At 38.6% G+C, this 18,771-nt stretch overlaps 1 protein-coding gene across 2 annotated transcripts in view; it reads left to right on the top strand.

The window, feature by feature from the left end:
• Positions 1–1,583: 1,583 nt before the first annotated feature.
• LOC127426142 (forkhead box protein P4-like) overlaps positions 1,584–18,771 on the top strand; it is a 162,071-nt gene continuing 144,883 nt past the window's right edge. For both annotated transcript variants that reach the window (XM_051672709.1, XM_051672711.1), the window contains exon 1: positions 1,584–2,056. The gene's annotated coding sequence lies outside the window, so the exon portion shown is untranslated. The remainder of the gene's footprint in view (positions 2,057–18,771) is intronic.

The raw sequence follows: 18,771 nt of genomic DNA, 5'->3' as shown, positions 1-18,771 counted from the left end.
GATATGATGTCACAGGGGTGGGCTTATGGTGTAAGTAAATAATACATCACAAATAACAAATAATATTATATTTAAAATGTTAAAATATATTTTCTACCCACTTTCCTGTAACAATAAAACACGCAGTTTTGAAATATGTAGAGCGTTCTCCAAACTGCATTTTTGCGGCCTTGAAGGGCACTGCGGGAAGGGGACGCCACTCAAAGGATCGTCCAAAACTAAAGTAAAAAAATATTTTTTCGCGAAGAGCTCTTCCACAAGACTTTTAGGGAAGGGTACATTCATACAGCAATGCCATTCGCCCTTCAGAGTGCCCAAGAGCTCTGTCGTTCGAAGTAAGTAGGGCATAAGGAGGATCACTTTCGACAGGAATTCGCCTGTATTATTTGTATTGAGACAAGATGTCAGCATGTGACGTTTCGATCTTCTAATGGTCACGTGTCCTCTCGTCTTACGGATTCGCATGAGCTTGCTTTTCCGGTCTCCCGGGTTTGGATGCGTTTGAATGGGAGTGAATGAAGCGAGAAGTGTAGTGTGACCGCCCCTTTACACAGAAGACATAAAGTGGTCAGTTTTAATGTTTACTCACTATATGAACATTACATTGCACAAGTCCAAGGCTAACTTTACTTTACACCAGATTTCACCAGTTTAGTGTGGCTAAACACTTTTTTTTTTTTTTTTTTTTTTTTACTCATTTCTCATTTATCCCTGATTGCTGACAAAACATTAAACATAACTTTTTCAGTAAATCTTAAATGCTGTCTTAAAGTGCAATCAGAAAGTTTTTTGGCCAGGACTCAGAGGTCCATATGGCAGGACATAGAAGTAAAGTCAGCATTGTTTTATGAGCCTGCTGCCTTCATTTTAGGCCAGCATGGCTACATCTTGGGTTATTGATTTTACTAATGAATATGTCTTGACTAATGGGGGGGCCGTATCCCATTGTCCTGCGGAGATGTGAATGATTGCCTTTTTTTGATGGTTGAAGTGATAGAGGATTTATGCTGCGGGAAAGTTCGCTCATCATAAAAGAAATCACATTTGGACATTTTTGATAAGGTGACAGATTTTGTACTTTTTAGGAAAAGTTGGAGTGATATACATAAATCATTATTACAACACATGGTTTAAAGTGCACGGTCACGAGTGGTGTTTTTAATAATAATAATAATAATAATAATAATAATAATAATAAAATTAATAATATACTTTTAAAACAATTATTATATAAACTCTTATTAACAACAAACCCAAATTATGACTGAAGCCATAATGACAAACAACAAGAACAGACTTGTTATTTCCTGAAGAATAGATGAGTAGTAGGTAACGGTTTCCGTGGTGTGTCTGTCCTTTTGACTAACATCTGTTGCTCGTCGGCTGCCACAATAGCCAAACTAAAGCCTCGATGCGCGAGGAGGTGAAGAGATCAGTGCCTGGTGCGCGCGGGGTTTGTTATTGTGCTACAACAAGCGGCAGCGCAGAGGATGTGCGCGTGCACCTGTTTTAGACGTATTACGGTAGACTAAATTGGCCCCTAATACATCGCCAACAGAAGACACAAACTGAGTAATTCAACACTGATTTCTCTGCGAATGAGAGAGGAACAGACGAGATGCCAAAAACTCCAGCAAGAAGCATTATTGGGACCTTCGGAAAAGTCACGTTTTGAATAACGGAGAGAAAGGGAGAAGACTTGAAGCTTACGAGGAGGCATCAGAAGCGGCGTACTTTTTCTTCATGAACTTTCATGAGCGCTGTGACCATGCAGCCTGAGAGCTAGTGCACGATTATTGTTTCCACTTATCGCCCAACTGAGTGATCAGTTTGAAAGAGGAAGCGAATAAAAAGGGAAAGGAAGACTAATAAAGACAGTTGTCTTTGAAAGTAATGGTCCGAACATATTACTTATAGAACAGGATTTTTTTCCCTTTTGCGTTGCTCTTCTCAACGTTTTTGGAATCGCTGGGACATTTCAACAAAGCTGGAAGCGACAGATCCACATGGTCCAGTCCGTAGAGTGAAAGTAGAGTTTTTCAGAAAATCCTAACAGGTTGGTATCCACTCCTTTTTCACTTTTCTTTCTCTCTCTCTCTATTCTTCTTCTTTGCTCCTCGCATTATTTAGTGTGTTTTTGTCTCTAATAAGAAATATGTTTAAGTGCATGAACGTGTTGTCCCACACACGTCTCAAAATCACCAAAAAAAAAAAAAAAAAAAAAAAAAAAATTGAAATCAATGGGACACTAAAGACCGAGGTATGACAATGAATTAGACAGTGTCACTTTTATTTTACTTGATACTTTTTTCTCGATGATGAAAGCTTTATTTATTTTTATTATAATTCTCAACGAAGAGGAAAAGTTATTTTTACAGGAGACATTTGATTGAGTATCAATAAAACACACAACGAAAAATGAATAATGTTTAAAAGGTGTTTTAGACATAACTGGACTATAAAGAAGGTTAAACCAGAAGTTTGCTGAGCATGTGCCTCTTAAATGTAAATGCACGTTTACGGTGTCAGAATTATTATCGACTACACCAACTCTATTCACGAGTAAATTTACATGCAAATAACGGCTAAAAATCTCACCTGCTTTTAACTTTCATCAGACTGATTTTTTTTTTTTTTTTTTTAAGTTAATTTTATTTATTTATTTATTTATTTTTTATTTTTTTGACAGATCAGTTTGGCCTATAGGCATTCATTCTCCGTAATCAGAGATTTGTTTAATAACTATGTTAGTGTAGCTACATTTTTTTTTTTTTTTTTTAAAGAAAGCAAATTTAAACAGTCTTCCTTAAAAAATCTATCCATGTGTCCCGCCGCTTGTGTAAACGATTTATGTTAATAAACAACATCGAATTATATATGTAATGTCAAACTACATCGTCTAATCGGTTGCTTAATGGAGGTTTCCTTAATATATGCATGTAACAGGCCCCAGCAAATAACCATTGTGATCTTCTGTAATGCAAATATCCATTACTTTTTTACGTTCTGTAAAATTAAGTGTTCATTTATAATAATTTAAAATAAGCATACAATGATTAATAATAATAATAATATGAAATGAAAGAATAAAAAATGAAAGAAACGTAGTATATTCTAGTCTCAACTGAACAAGTTGTACTGGTGTGTTACTGACACAATGAAATGTAAATATAATGTAATATATATATATATATATATATATATATATATATATATATATATATATATATATATATATATATATTGGCACGGTATTATTTATATCCAGCAATCAGCGCGAGGTACATTCACGCTAGTAAAGTTTTTATAGATATAAAATCAGCTTTTAAACATGGATATATGTTATTGTATAACTTCGACAACAAAAAGAAAATATTATAATCGTTTGTTTATCACTGTGTTCACCACATCACCGTTTTGATGAAGGTAAAATTAATTTATAAGTTTATACATCGTCTTATGAGAATTAGCACAATGCAGACAACCTAAAGTGATGCACAACTTATTTTATGTATTTATGTCTTTTATTAAGAGATTTAATTTGACAGACATGCTTGAATCTGCACATCAAACATGAGCTATGCCTTTCTTTCATTTTTAAACCACTTTTAAAATGAACTTTAAAAAAAAAAAAAAATTCTAAGAATAAATCTCCACATCAAACCCGCCACATTTTCCTCCTAAAGAAAAAAAACACACACACACACATCATCATATGGCAGTATGTATAACTCTCATGATGTTATTAAGAATTGGTTGATGGATAATGGGGCTTTTGACACAATTAGTTTAATTTGGTTTGCTCGAACACCATAACAGGCATTCTTGTCGTAGAAATATAGGTGAATGTCGGTTTAATTCACTGTTGGCATTTACAGCACAATGCAAACTTTTCCAATGCAAAATTAAATCAGAATATTAGCATTTCATAAATACTATGTAGGAATTCTAAAGATGTATTTTTGCTATGCTATTTCATGATTTTCTTATAAGGTTTAAATATTCTTTTCTGACATCTTTTAATTAGACTACTCAGTAGTCAGTAGTACTACAGAATTTAATAGCACATTCATTGCAATATACCTGCTTAAATATATATCTCAAGTATCATATAATATTAATAAGTTTATTACTACTCTTATATTTTTATGTAAAGACAATTTATTTTTCATTAGCTGAAAATTTACGAATTTGTTTTTGTTTTTGTCACAGTGTAGATTTTAGTTGGTCGGTGTGTTTGCTCTCGCCGAGTGTCCATTCATTGATAGTACTGCCTCTCTGCTAATTGAAATGTTACTCTAAATGTATACAAATAGAGTAAATCTGCAAATGTAGGTGAACATAACTATAAAGTGATGAGTCCAAATTAATTTGATCTCCCTAGATGAAAAGAGTAATTGAATGATTTGTGTTTAGAGAATAAGTGATAATCCACAAAGTTGATCATTTTAACAAAGAATAAGGCATTTATTTTTTTGAAAGGGCATGCAAACGGCAGTAAAGAGGGTAATTTAGTAATTTGCATGGCTGTCAAGCAGCTATAAGCGGCAATAGCTACACCTCAGCCGATAGTTTTAGGACTCTGTCTCTAATGGCGGACAGGAGTTCAGGTTACTTACTTGTTGCCCTTGTGAATCAGATTCGCCACTCTCATGTTTGTGTGAAATATGTCATGGCTACATTCTCTACCGTAAGTGAAAGGTCAGGCTACAATTTTTATGCTTGTTTGCATCTTTGAACACATTGACTCCAGTGTTGACCAGCGGCAACTACTAGCCAGATTGAATGGTGATTAAACATGTGGTTTTAATTAAAGATGTTATTTAGTGGAACGGCAAGGCTGAACATTTCTTCAGTGTGTGTGAATAATAAATTACGCACGTTTTTGACAGTTAGGGCTGTTTTTATTACTAGTCAGAGAGTGGTGTCATTTTCTCCTTAAACTCTGAGCCCTGAAGACAAAAAAAAAGGAGCTGAACTGTTCTACACTCAAGCAATTTCAACCAACTTCAGCATCATGCCCATCTGTAAATAAAAAAAGAGAGAAAAAAAAGAGAGACAGAGGGAAAGAAAAAGAGTCTGGTTGGAAAGGAGGGATGTTTTCCAGATGACAATGTTGATCTGATTAGATGAGATAGATATTGTATAGGGCTGCTATTAACTATTTCAACTTTGAGAGAGAGCAGGCAACAGTACGGAAGTGCCGTCTTGGCAATCCATCACCTCCAAGGTGCTGCCTGTAAGTCTTCTTTTCTCAGGGGTTATTTATCACACATTTTCTCCAAATAAGTTAATTTAATTTCCCCCTTTGAAGTATTAAGAACAGTTTCTCTTTTCTCTTACCTCAATGGCACATTTTTTGTACTTCTTTTTTGTTTCGCACACAAGATTTCCTGTGTGGGGAGGCTTCACACAGTGTTTCGGAAGAGTGCCAGGCTGTTATGAGGTGATGACTGTCTTAAAGAATGACCCTAACGTTTGCTTAGGGAGAGGAAAGGCCCATTTCCGATGAGCTAGGGAAATGTGGTAGAGGGAAAAGCAGGGTGTTCACTGGACGGAAATGAAAGTACTTGAGTTTGAGGCGTTGATCATTACTCCTCTATATCCATTAGCTGAGCACCTCAGGAGAGATTACTGGTACTCAGAGCTGCAGACGCTGGTTGAAAGTGGACTTATCTTTGCACCTCTATGGGCATGTTGAAGCCTGCTATAGAGAGAGACAGAGCGGTTAAGAGAAAGTTGGAAAAAGATACCTCTTATTCTGTGCAGTTGATCCAAGTACCTGTTGGCTTGATGAAGAACATCTTTGCATAGATAGTGTCTTAGGGAGGATGGCACCTGAAGTCATAAACTTGCTCCCTTTGGCCACCGAAGCTGCTTCTGCTAACTTTGCATTCCAGCTGACAGCTGTATTTGTGTTATGGATTTTCTCTCAGTCCTCCGTCTCCCCCCTTGAGCCTTCACCCCTTCCCTCTCCTTCCCCCCTCCATGAAGGTCTTTATAACGCGACTCGCTGTATATTTTAAAAACCCCAGTGAAACACTGACAGGCCATCATGTCCGTCAGAGAACTTCTGCAAGTAGACGCATCAGTAAAGCTCTTTGGGAAAGTTTTGGCACTTTAAAAACGCTGTCAGAAAAGACGAGACGTGATGTTGAAATGACAGCTGCGTAGTGCGAGTTTGTTTGAATGCGTCTTAGTGAAGTTTGCCAAAGAAGCCCAGCATTGTTCATCGTGACTTTTCTAGACACTTCTATCGTTGATCAAATCCCGTGCCTCTCTTAAGCTCACGCAACAGTGATGGCGATTACTGAAAATGTCTGCCAAAACATTCTCCACAGCGCCGAGAAGAAAACCTCTGATGTTTTATTCCTCTCCGCAATGCCCGGCTCCCTTTTGCTTTATTTAGTGGCAACGGCGGGAAGAATTCCTGTCAGTGTTGCCGGCCGTGGTAAACTGTAGTCCGGGTTTAAAACTCTAATCCACCCCCAGCTGCTGAAGGTGCGAGCGGTTCATTCCTGAGGGTTTCTGGTGCTGCACTGTATGCTTGGATAAATCCCCCTCCCCACTGTGTGACCATATAAGTAATAACCATATAAATGCATCTAATTTTCATTCGCTAATCCGTAAAGTACCAGCGGAATGGAGAAGTGTTGGTTTCTTTTATGGTATTAGTAATGGGTAACAAGGGGATGCCTACTTAAGTTATTTGCATTTGAAACGGACGAACGTGATGCATCATCTGACAGAATTATCTTTTAACCATGTGTAAAACAAAATCAGATTCGCCTCTCTGTTTTTGATTGATGCGACTGAGCTTATGCCCCTTTCTCTTCCTCTGCTCCTGCAGTTAATACGTCTTAACTTCATAGATACTTATATACTAGAACAAAGAAAATCGCATTTTAAAACATTTTATGTTATAGATAACAAAATACACACGTTTCGTGTAGTTGTGTAAGGACTTAATTTTCTGTTCTCTGAAGCGCTTGTGGTGAAGTGACTTGTCTTGGTGGGGGATGAGGAGTGCGAGAGAGACACAGCACAACACACTAGCGCGACAGGAAAAAGAGCGAGTATCTCGCGTTAACCATCACATCAAATCGACAGCGCGAGGGCTCTAACACATGGACTGAACAGACTGCAAATATTATTAAAACCACAGAAACAGGAACAACAATCTCTTTAGTAGGCTTTTGTATTATAGAAACATTTTGATATTTAACACAAAATTTGTTGATTGATTTTTTCACTAACCAACAATGTTAACAGAGCTCAGTAAGAATGTTTTTTTTTTAGCAAATGCATGTAGTGTTTTCAGAAAAATTACAAAAGAAGAAAAAAATAGATTTTTGCTTTTGTTAGTAGTCAGTTTTATATTGTGTGTGATGAGCGCTGCTAACTGTTGGTTAGATTTGCCTTTTGCTCTCCGGCTGTGGACTGTGAGCATTGTTGACCAAGGGACATCTGCCACTATATTATCCCCAGCTGTTATCTGAATAATTGTTTAATACCCCCCTCTCCTCTCATACACACACACACACACACACACACACACACACAGACAGACAACCCTTCATACCGCATTCACCAGGCCTTAGAGGGAGAAGTCAGGGAGACTATTTTCTTCAGTTCTAACAGAGGGGTTGCAGACAGAAGGAGGGGTGGATGCATTACGGGAGCTGGTCAGAGCTTTTCTTGCCGGTAGGTTAGGGCACTGTACCGGTATGATGTCTGCCCTCGCGGTCACTGCCAGGCGCCTGACATGTATAATGGGATTCTACATCCGTACCCCCTCTTCCCTGGGAAATAACCCTACCTCTAAACCTAGGATTACCACTCCTGTCCAGGTCTTTTCCACAGGAGTGAATAAGCTTTGTGCTTTGTTTTCTCTCCCACTCTCACACACTTTAATTCACTCCCTCGGTGTCTTTTTTTTTCCTTGTGTGGCACTGACGTCTGGTCAGTGTGTGTACATAAAATTCTTGGAAATCTACACTTCTTAAAATGTAAAATGTACTTTTTATTAGCACTAATTTATTTTGAGGACAGATGAAGAATTATTGCTTGCATTGTTTAATGCATTTTTCTTTAAATGTAGTGTCTTATTTTTGCTTCACAATGCTTTTACATTAGAGAGAGCAATACATATGGATTTGCATTTGTTTTATTTGCAGAACCTTGGTGGACATGGTGTTTTAATATGTGATAAGTGTTTGAGAAAAAGTTGTGTAGCTTTTTGCAGTTCTGCAGTATAACGGCAAATTTAGAGAAAGCAAAGATGTGTTGTACTATTTCAGCATGGCTTAAACACACTGTTCTCTATAGTTGAGCTTTATTGAGTGCCATGAATGCTACTGAGAATGCTTTGGAATATAGAGTGATATTATTTGGAAAAATGGCTTAGCTAAATAAATAAATGTGCAGTGAGCAATTCTACAGCTATTTGATAGGCTTTTTATCCAATTTCTGAAGCTTGCACCCACCCACATACCAAAAAGACAAACTCTGCCACTGGTCTCGCTGATCGCTGGAATGACACCTGGGCAGCTTGAAGTGGTACGACCTCTCTGTCTTTTTATTTCTCAGCTCTCTCACTCGTTGTTTCATATTCTTTAAGTCTGTGTGTTGGAAGGCATTTGTGCAGAGACATCTTACCTTTTCAAATTAATTAGTCTCCTGGCATCCTTGAACTCACAGTGAAAGGGGACTGAATTCTTTAATTAAAAGAGGAATGATGGCCAAATTCAAGTTCCACATTTTTTTTCCCCCCTACACACATGTATTTTATTTTTTATTGGTGGGAATTAAGTTGCAGTGATATTGGGATGACATGGCATTCTATGGTAATTTTTCACTTTCAATCTGAATTACCTTTTCTGACATGACCTGTGACCAGATTATATTAAAGGAATCTAAATGATAAAACTAAAGCAGATAACTTCAGACAGAAAGGGATTGTGATTGTATGCTTAATTTTGAAACTAGCATACCTAATCTTTACTTCATGTCTTTTCAATCGCACTATAATTTTTATCAGATAAAATGTTGAGCAGATGAAAGGCTGAAGCCTCAGACGTAAACCGATGTCTTGTATTAAAGCCTGATTAAATTTGTTTAAAGAGTTTGCATGCAGCATTTTATTACATTAAAACATTTCCCCAGGCTCTTACGTTTTCGCCTGTGTTTTTGAATAGGTTGTATAGAAGGACGATGTGATCGTTTGTTAAGTGTTTGGTTGCCATAATTGCCATTCGGTTCATAGATTTTTTTATTTATTTATTTATTTTTGAGGTAGAATTTTTTTTTTAAGTCTTTTCATAAGAAGAAACAGGGCATTGTTACCACTTTCCTCATTCCGGCAAGCTAATCTTGTAGATCACTGCTCTATCTTCTTTTATTCACTTAATTTCGCTTCACCCTCAGAATTCTTTTGAAGTATTTACAATCTGTTTGTAATGGATAAAACACAAATGCTGTATTTCTTCAAGGACTAACAGAAATTTATTTTTTTATTTTTTTTGCTTTAAAGCAATCAGCTCTCAGCAAAACAAGCATACAATATCAGTGCATATGAACACCTCTGTTAACACACACACACACACACTTACATACAAATATACATACTCTAAAGAGCAAATTTATATATTTTTTTTTCTTTTAAAAATTCTCTGGTGTATGGGTGTGTCAATACTTTTTTTCATCTCAGTTTTGATAGTTCTTCCAGAAAGGACATGGGGTCGAGGAGAGAAGGACAGGAGGAAAAAGTGAGGAGGAAATGATAGCGGGGCGAAGGAGAGTCGGGCTATTGAGTGAGATCGACGTCTGACGAGGCTTTATGCTGGGGGGTTTGTAAAAGCTGGCCGAAGAGAACTTTCCAGAGATCCTATGTTGCGGTCCATCTCCTGGGTGCTATTAGGCTGAGACATCTGTGAGTGTGAACCTCCACCGTCCCTCCCGGTAACGCTCGGCAGTTAGAGCAATCACTTTCCGCACACCGGCTCGCCAAGGCTAATTTCCAAAACACAGCCATGGATTGTTCCTCACAAGCCCCCCTTACAAAAGAAATCCCCCTAAAGAAAAGTACAAAATAAAGCCTGCACCCTACAGAAGACCATGTGATAGTCGGCATCGGCTAATGTTGTAGTGTTGTTTGCTAGTTTGCATTTTGTTTCACTGTGAATTCTGGTTTGAAAAACTGGTTTGAAGCTGTACTGTTCATTAGGGGTCTGGGCCAATGATATTGAAGAGGTGAGGTGTTTATTTATTTCAATTTTAGACTACAGTATATCTCTTAACTTTTTTCCTCTTCTTGTTATTTTATTCTGGTCCAACAGGTACATTTTGTACAAAACAAAGGGTGCTTTTGTGATAAATGAAACTTTAGAAAAGGAACTTAAAATTTACAGACAAATTGACAGATCAAGTCAGATCGAGAGCGGACAGCAGAAAGTGTGAGATAGCGAAATCGGAGAGAGTGAATAGTGAAAAAAAACCCATGAGGTGGCTGCATTAGAAACCAGAGCTGGTTTTGATTGACTTCTGGTAAGCCGAAGCCCTCAGTGGAGTAATCAGCATTCCCCAATCATTCAATAAACACCTAATCAGGCTAATTGACCCACTCCCTGTAGGAAGCAAACTCCGTGGCCTCACTCATACCTGAGGGATGTGGATGAACAGATAGCGTGGACCTAACAGATAAATGGCAAGACAAGGTCAGCCAGGCTGCCCTCTGTTAAAGTCACTTTATATCCCTGGTCTTCAAATCTCTTTGATAGATGTTTGTCTGATTTGAATTTGATGGTATTTTTTGTTAGTTCTCTCCCTCTCTGAACAGTGGTTTGTTCTTCAGCGCTGTCATCAGCATTAGCCTAAACAGAATTGTGTGTGTGGTCAGTTTTGTGATAAGAAATACATTTTGTAATAGAGCTCTGGAAACTGTGCTGCACTCTGTACTTCATGTTATTTAACCCCCCAAAATAAATGCTGAAAATGTGAGGAATTTGACAAATGGTCAGATTAGTCGACCACCCCATTTTACGGATAAAGAATGACTGTAATGCAAAGTGGAAAAATGAGGAGGGTAAAAAATGAAAGAAAATATGTGCGGCTATTCCAGTAAAAAATAGAATTAGTGTCTCATCACCTTTTTTATCTCGGTATATTAATGTGTAGTCCCAGTCAGCTCATCCCAAGGTTCTCTGGCGAAATCGTTTTAGCTCGGTGTGTGTTGGCTGACTTTAAGGGCGACGCGCCTCTCCTCCGAACCCTCCTTCCACTGACTCTGACACGCACTGTCTTATCATCTTGACAACTTTGTCCACAGAGACGTTCCAAAGATATTGATATTATAATGTATTTTATTATAATGAAATATGTGTTAAGCTTTACTTTGTGAAATATGACTTAGCAGCCCCCTTAGATCATCTGTCTAAGGAATCTGGGATTCCTTACTGTTAGACTTGCTCAAGAAACCTAAAAGGGTCATAAAAATAGCTGCTATTTTCCTGTCTATTTTTCGTGCTAAATGCTTTTTTATTTTAGCTTGAAATTTTTTTTTTAATGGGAGAGTTGTATGTGTTTTCTCAAGAGATTTTGACTCTTTTCAGATTTTCTTTTTCTATGTAAAAACATGTATATCTTTGGCTTCTCTTTGGCTAAAGGTTGACATCCAGCAGAGAGAACAGTCCCGTTTTTAGCAACTTCTCTCTCTCGCTCGCTCACACACACACACACACACACACACACACACACACACACACACACACACACACACACACTTGCAATGGTCCTCACATGCTGGATTATATGAGGAAATAATTCTGTACAGTCATCCATCCTACTATAGTATTATTCTCTCTTTCTCTGCCCCAAACACACACACACACACACACATACACACACACACACACACTCACACACTTTCCATTTTTCTCGATTTTTCTCTTCTTTCTTTTTATCCTTGTATTCCTGTCTGGTAATGAGAATGTGTTAATGAGAGTGAGAGATCTTTTGGGTACAGCGTAATTTATCAGAAAGGCATAGGTTTAAAAAAAGAATGAAAAAAGAGACAGCCCTTCAAAGAAATTCTATTCTTCTTATTTCTGAATATTTGATGAGACATTGAAAAGTTTTCTAACGTCATGCAGCCTGAACAGTACAGAACAGTGCGCTGTCTAATCACGCTTCACAGAAAAATGACTTCCAACCAGATTTAATTAACTGATAAGAGGGGCTTCAAATTAATTTTTCAAGGATGTTAGATTTTGATTAAGAAAGTCCTAAAAGAAATAGATGAATAATCAATTTTTTTAATCAACTTACTCAAATGGTAAATGGTTAATATGGTAATTCTGGCAGTTAGTCCAAATATTGTATTTGTAAAGAAATTATAATATCTTTACATCTAATTATCACGGTTATTTAATTTTTTAGTGTGGCTACCTCTCAATTTCAGTATACAGTTGAAGTCAGAAGTTTACATACACCTTAATCAAATACATTTAAACTCAGTTTTTCACAATTCCTGACATTTAATCATAGAAAACATTCCCTGTCTTAGGTCAGTTAGGATCACTATTTTAAGAATGTGAAATGTCAGAATAATAGTAGAGAGAATGATTTATTTCAGCTTTTATTTCTTTCATCACATTCCCAGTGGGTCAGAAGTTTACATACACTTTATTAGTATTTAGTAGCATTGCCTTTAAATTGTTTAACTTGGGTCAGATGTTTTGGGTAGCCTTCCACAAGCTTCTCACAATAAGTTGCTGGAATTTTGGCCCATTCCTCAGACTGAATTGGTGTAACTGAGTCAGGTTTGTAGGCCTCCTTGCTCGCACACGCTTTTTCAGTTCTGCCCACAAATTTTCTATCGTTTTGAGGTCAGAGCTTTGTGATGGCCACTCCAATACCTTGACTTTGTTGCCTTTAAGCCATTTTGCCACAACTTTGGAGGTATGCTTGGGGGGTATTTTTCCATTTGGAAGACCCATTTGCAAACAAGCTTTAACTTCATGGCTGAGGTCTTGAGATGTTGCTTCAATATATCCACACAATTTTCCTTCCTCATGATCTATTTTGTGAAGTGCACCAGTCCCTCCTGCAGCAAAGCACCCCCACAATATGATGCTGCTACCCCCATGCTTCACGGTTGGGATGGTGTTCTTCAACTTGCAAGCCTCACCCTTTTTCCTCCAAACATAACGATGGTCATTATGGCCAAAAAATTACATTTTTGTTTCATCAGACAAAAGGAAATTTCTCCAAAAAGTAAGATCTTTGTCCCCATGTGCATTTGCAACCTAGTCTGGCCTTTTTATGGTGGTTTTGGAGCAGTGGCTTCTTCCTTGCTGAGCAGCCTTTCAGGTTATTTTGATATAGGACTTGTTTTACTGTGGGTATAGATACTTGTCTACCCGTTTCCTCCAGCATCTTCACAAGGTCCTTTGCTGTTGTTCTGGGATTGATTTGCACTTTTCGCATCAAACTACGTTAATCTCTAGGAGACAGAATGCATCTCCTTCCTGAGCGGTATGATGGTTGCGTGGTCCCATGGTGTTTATACTTGTGTACTATTGTTTGTACAGATGAATGTGGTACCTTCAGGCATTTGGAAATTGCTCCCAAGGATGAACCAGACTTGTGGAGGTCCACAATTGTTTTTCTGAGGTTTTGGCTGATTTCTTTTGATTTTCCCATGATGTCAAGGAAAGAGGCACAGAGTTTGAAGGTAGGCCTCAAAATGCATCCACAGGTACACCTCCAATTGACTCCAATTAGCCTATCAGAAGCTAATTGGCTAATTGCTTAAAGGCTTGACATCATTTTCTGGAATTTTCCAAGCTGCTTAAAGGCAAAGTTAACTTAGTGTATGTAAACTTCTGACCAACTGGAATTGTGATAAAGTCAATTAAAAGTGAAACAGTCTGTCTGTAAACAATTGTTGGAAAAATTACTCATGTCATACACAAAGTAGATGTTCTAAACAACTTGCCAAAACTATAGTTTGCTAATATGAAAACTGTAGAGTGGTTAAAAAATTAGTTTTAATGACTTCAACCTAAGTGTATGTAAACTTCTGACTTGAACTGTATATCTTTTTTTCCCCTTCTACACCTCTTCCATTAGGCCCGTATTCAAATGAGAAGTTGAAGATAGTATTAAAATAAGACTTTGAGAACACTGAACACTGAGAATGGAGTCTTTTAGAAATCCGTATCGGAGGAATATCATGTGGAAGCATGCGTGGTGGGTGATGAAAAGGGAAGTGTTAGTAAATTTAATCGGAGTCGTTTACATTTAAAGCAAAAATTACTCTTGAGATTTCTTAAGCCTTTCTTCGCCTCTGTAGCTTACATTAATTAATGGCATGAACTTTTACATAAGATTTATTCATTCTGAATGGACCTGTGAAGGAATGAGAAAATTATTGCGAAAGTGTTGGGAAGGTTTCCAGGTCTGTGAAACTGATGAGGTCTTCATATTCGATTATACTTTCCTTAGTTTTTCAAAAATTGTTTGAGGAAAATAAGGAAAGCTTAAGTAGTTTTTTGCAATAAGTATTTTAAACATTTAGTTGATTAATTTTACAGTTTCTCTCCTCAATCAGCTCTCCGCTCAAAACAGCTTTCTAAAATTTATCCAACCTTGATCCAAGCTTTTGTGAATAAAATCCACTTTTACCATGTCGTTGAACATACACAGTTTTGAATGTTTTGACGAGTTCTATTTAGTGAAGTCTCTGAAAGTTGTTTCAAACTTAATTTAAAACCAAATACTTGTTTATTGAGCATACTGTAGCTTTGAGTGAAAGCAATTTTTTTGTTGCCTTTTATGTCTATTAATAAAGCAGTCTTGCCACAGCAGTTAAATACTATTTGTTTCATTCACAGAGCATTACCCACATGCTGCGTACAAGGAGAAAATATAGACAAATCATTTGAGTGGTGCCTTAAACGACTTGCAGCTTTCAAGATGCCTGTTCTTTCCATTTGAACTCACACGCACTAAGTGGCTAAGTAGCTTCTTGAACGGGGGCTGTCTGGCAAAAACTAAATATTGAACGTACATATTCAATTAGCAAAACTCATTAGCAAAACTTGGCATTTGTTGTTGTTATTTTCTCGTCCTCTCTGGCACAGAATTAATGGTTTTGATATGCTAATTAGCGAGTAATTTAATTTCAAAAGGCCTCAATTAACAGCACCGTTGTGGACACGATGAAGTTAAGCAGTGTAATCTAATTTGCATTAGTAACGAGCAGGGAGTAATTAGGGGACTAATTAGACACTTCAGACAGCACTTGTGTTTACTTTCTTAATGAAGTGGAGGGCCTTTTTTCCACGGGAGCCAGAGTGTGCCAGGCATCAGAGCGGGGTGGCGAGAGAGGGCGGGGGTGGGGATTTGGCACTAGGAGACTACTGGCATATGGCTTACTGATCGGCTCCAATTACAAACCCCACTGCCTGTCACGTTAGAGGGCTGGCAACGTGTGTCATTGGCCGTGCCATGCCCCGCTCTCAAGTACCAATCAAAAAGGCGAGAGCATTCTTGAGGAGCCATGAACCTACATGTGTCTGCTCACGGCATCATGGGCCTTGCCAATGAATGTGGAATTTCACTGCTCTCTGCCCTGGCTCTGCATACTGTCTGAGTGTTCGTTGATGAGGTCATCTCTCAGTGACATGTCAGAGCCATTATAGGCCTACGTGTGTATGGCCGGGTTGGTTCACATTTTGTACCAGGGAAAACTCTGCATTTCAGACCTCGTCCCTCAACCCTTCTGCAGAAAATACCAGATGTCCCTTCCTTCATAGAAGATGGAAAGTTTTTTTTCCTCCTTTTTTTTCTCATTTTGAGAGAGTCCCAGGCTTCGGGACAGTTGCAGATGGAGAGCAATAAGACGCAGACTGTTGATGCATGCTGTGACCTGGACTGTAGTTTGTCTTGATCTCAGTAGTCTCATGTAGCCACTTTATCACATGAGCGACAGGATGGAAATGAAATGAATAGCAGTGGAGGTCTCTCGCTCTCCCTCCCTCTCCCATTTATCTGTCTTTCACTCACTTCCTTCTGTTTAGCTTGCTGTCTGGTCATCTGTTTTCCCTACATCTCTTTTGGGGTATAAGCAGATTCTTTGATAAAAAGAGTTTGAGGGTATTTGGTCATGGACTTGGTACACAAGCCAGTGTTATTTTCTCAGCCGTTGCGTCAATAAGGAACCCTGCTACTCTACGAGTATCCAGGCAGCTAGCAAACATTCCACCAGCCTTTCCAGGCTTTGTCCAGCAGGCAAGTATAAATTATAGCTTTGCTTTTGAGCATTAGCTTTCTCAAAGTGACCACACATTGACTCGTTTTATTCCCCTTACTTTTTTGTAATGGATACATTTTTGGATCGCTGACTGTTGGGAATGGCAACATGGTCAAAAGGGAGGCCTTAGTAGATAAACAGTAGGAAGGAATGGAATCATCATTTGAAGTGCTCATTTATTTGAATTTGCGCTGGATCCCATTAAAATGTTGAGAAATGACGGCAAACAGTGTGGGCTCTGAGTGCATTCACAGAGCTCTAATTGAGGCCTTGAGTCTGTGTACTGTTAAAATGGAGGCCCCTTAGGATGCCGGGGCCAAGTTCAATTTACGTACGAATACTAACTGTGAGCAAAGCAGCCCAAACATTTCCTTAGTATCCTTAGTGGCACATGGCTTCAGGTTTCAGGCGGATTTGTTTTTGGATACAGTAGAGCTGTGAAGTTGGCTTGCCTGTCAGGAAGGGTGGAGCTGTAGGTGAAAAAGAGGCCAATTTTGAGTGACATCTTTAAAGTGGGTGGGATTAAAGTTTTAGAGCTGTGAGAGTTTGCACATTAATATTGCAACCTCTGACATCGCTCCACCCACTCAAAATGCTGCCTTTAATTGCAAAACTATATTCCAGATTCACTCAACCTTTATATGGTTCCTGGAAAGGGACCATGTTTAGATTTTTTTTGCATTGTGCTTTTGAAATGGTGAAATCTGAGCCCTTCATTGTTTTAACAAGGCGACTGACTCGTTGGCTGCTTGTTTAGCAGTGGACCACGCAGAGCCTAGTTACAACTCTCTTTTTTGCTTGTCTATTTCAACTTTCACGGTTTACGATCAGCTGCCCTGTTGATGTGTCTAAACGCGTTGCATTTTATTATTTCTGAAAAGCATGAGTTAATTAATGCTGCAAGTAGTGCAAGCTCTCCTCTGCCGTGCCAGGATTATTTCTCAGATACCATACACTGTGTTGACTACATACTGAAAACAATAACAGTACAATATTGGCACCATGAACTACAGTACAGCTTCCATGAGTGTTCGACTTGGATGACTCAGGATTGCCGGGATTACATAAATCTTCTCTTCCAATATAATTAATTCCCTAACAGTAGTTCATGTAAGTTTATGAGTTGGTAAAGTTGGTCCTAGACCGTTTTTCTCTGGTAAAGCAGCCCATGTGGGGCTCATCCCTATCAAGACTAAAAAAACAGAAGGCTACTGCCAAATTATCCACAGCAGAAGGGATCAAACCGGCTGTCCCAGACACTGAGATCACATACAATGGCGGACTGAGGAGGAGAAAGGGGGGCCAACAATACGCAGCTGCCTCAGTCACCCCAAATAACATTGTTATTGGAGTTAGAGCGGCAGAACTGGGGTGGGAAAAAACAATAGTGAAAAGAAAGGGTTATGTTTGTCAAGTCTACAAAACCACAGCAGCTGTAGCAGCAGAAACCTAACTCTCCTGTCAGTCAAACCCAAACTTAAACACAGTTTAATAACAGGCCCTATCACTGTGCTATGTTGAGGCTGGATTTATTGTCCACCTTGTAAGGCATGTCCTCTCTTGTCCAGAATGGGTGTCTCAAATATTGGCCGAAGCCAAGGCTTTTGCACTAACCTCCACATGACACATAGGATAGGGGATCAAGGAGTCTGGTAGTCTTTTTCAGGGGGGTCTGACTCGAGGTTGGCAAGAACAATGTGAATTTCATGTAAATGACATCCAGTGCTGGGGAGAGAAAGAGAGAGTGAGGGATTTCATGTACTGTAGTTTCTTTGAATGGTTAGCTGTGTTTAATAGAAATGCAAAATCTTATGTCTTGGTCTGTGATTTCTTCACACATGAGAGAAGTAAAGGGAATAAGCTTGAAAGATGTGATGAATAAATGCACTTGCCAGGATTATGTTTTTTCTGAAACTGACTGTGGTCTGTAATTCATATGCTCCATACGGGTAATGCATGTTCGTCTCTCACCCTTACTTGCATGCACATATTTTAACAGTGATGCATGGAATTTGTTCTTTATTTTTTATGTTAAAATACTTTCTCCCATCCACATTTAATGTACAGAAACAACTGTATGTAAACCATTTGTAGGTTGATTTCCCCCAAAAGTGTAAACGCTGCGGCTCTATGGCGCTTTTACCATTGCTATGTTTGTTTGAGTGGCTTGACACTGGAACATTGGCTCAACTAATGGCATGAGTTTGGGGCAGTGCTATCTGTTTGGCTAAACAAAGTTAGACGGGGAACGTTATTACACCTTTCTCTCCCTGTGTTATGCGCTGAGGGGCTGTGCCTGAGCTTTGGTGTAGATTTAGTACCATGCATTAACCCCGGCACGGTTTATGGAGTCGCCACACATGTCCGAGAACATTTCATGAGAGGAATATTAATCTTGGGCGCCGTTGTACAAAGACCTGCCAAGCCAAACTTTCTCTCTTTCTCCCACCAGCTCC

This window comes from Myxocyprinus asiaticus, chromosome 35 (assembly GCF_019703515.2).
Source record: "Myxocyprinus asiaticus isolate MX2 ecotype Aquarium Trade chromosome 35, UBuf_Myxa_2, whole genome shotgun sequence".
Taxonomy (NCBI): Eukaryota; Metazoa; Chordata; class Actinopteri; order Cypriniformes; family Catostomidae; genus Myxocyprinus; species Myxocyprinus asiaticus.
The sequence above is the reverse complement of the archived record's forward strand: the minus strand, read 5'-3'. Positions and strand labels throughout refer to the sequence as shown.